This window comes from Puntigrus tetrazona, chromosome 14 (assembly GCF_018831695.1).
Source record: "Puntigrus tetrazona isolate hp1 chromosome 14, ASM1883169v1, whole genome shotgun sequence".
Lineage (NCBI taxonomy): Eukaryota > Metazoa > Chordata > Actinopteri > Cypriniformes > Cyprinidae > Puntigrus > Puntigrus tetrazona.
In genome coordinates this window covers 25,801,999-25,803,511 of record NC_056712.1, presented here as the reverse complement: position 1 = coordinate 25,803,511, position 1,513 = coordinate 25,801,999, and positions in this window count along the sequence as shown.

The following is a 1,513-nucleotide window of genomic DNA, read 5'->3' as shown; positions in this document are numbered from 1 at the left end:
AGAAGACAGCGGAGCTTCACCACCCCACTCGCTCATCGGGGAGGCGATAAAGTACTGGTAGAAGTCGAAGGGCGAGGTCTTATCTCTGTTTCAGCCACGCAGCGTTGCCAGCCGTCTTGCCCAGCAGTTTATCTCCCCATGGAGGTGGTGGACGAGCGGGAAGCGTCAGGCACGTACACCTCCTCTCCCGTCTTCCTGCGTCAGCAATGCCAGAAAACGAAGTTAAATGACCACCATCACCGTAAATCCCAAACGTGCCACTATATCAGCATTTCAAGATCGACGATTCGTGCCGCCTGTGTGTTTATCGATCTCCGGAAAGGAAACACTTTTCACTAAAACAGACGTTTCTGCACGGTGTTTTAATGCCAAAAATAAAAACACGCCACGCAACACTGCTGCTCTCGCCTTTAGTTTTTGATCTAAAACGCAGCAAACAAAGTAAAAATGCGAATTACGGTTACGACCGAAAATTTTCTTCTCTTTAAAATGTTAAAATGTAATTTATTTTGGATTTTTTCAGCATCGTTGCTCCAGTTTTCAGTGTCGGAAATCCTTCAAATATACTGATTTGCTGATTATGATCAATATCCTGCTTTGTGGCTATATTCAAATATTTAATATTACTGTAATACTTTAACCCGGATATATTTAAGACAATCTCTTTAGGTCTGTTTAAATGAACAAGTTAGGTCAAGAGTAATAAAATAGCCAGTGTTATTTATATATATAGGGTTATTTATGATTCATTTTGCACGATGTCCGGTTTGAAGAAGCACTGAGAGAGAAGTCTGTGATCGATTGCTTGGTCTTTTTTAGAGAAAACATGATTTTTTTTTTCGCCTCCACGGTCCGTTTCCCCGGTTTTACGTCGTGCAAATTAAATAGAGTTCATGCACACGAATGCAACCGATGAAAGAAGCGAGAAGTTACCTGTGGATGAGCTCGTGTCCGCTCATGATGTTTCCCAGCTGATCGGTTCCGCCCAGCTGATCCTGCAGCCGTGCAGCTGATGCAGACGGTAGAAGTCAAACGCCTGGAAGATCTGGTAGGAGAACTCGGTGAAGCTCATGCCTCCTGCGCCCCTTGAGTCGGGACCGGACGCTGTGGCGGCTGAGCATCGTTCCCATCCGAAAACACCGGCCCACCTCCGCCAGGAAGTCCAGCACGCCCAGCCCTCGTACCAGCTGCGGTTATCCAGCACCGTGAGCCGCCCCAGCTTGCTCGCGTCCGGGCAGAAGTAGAGCTCGTGGTGCTCGAAGATCCGGTGAGGCTCTCAGAATCCCGCGGGAGTTCCGCTCCGCCGCGGCCGGGGAGGCGCTCCTCTCGGCCGACCTCCCGCTCGGGTCCCCGATCTGCGCCGTGGCTCCGCCGAGCAGCGCGACCACGTCGTGCCCCGCGGCTCTGAAGTGCAGCAGGCCGATGACGGCGAGCAGGTTCCCGGCGTGCAGGCTGTCCGCGGTCGGGTCGAAGCCGCAGTAAACGGTCTGCGGAGCGGAACGCAGCAGATCCG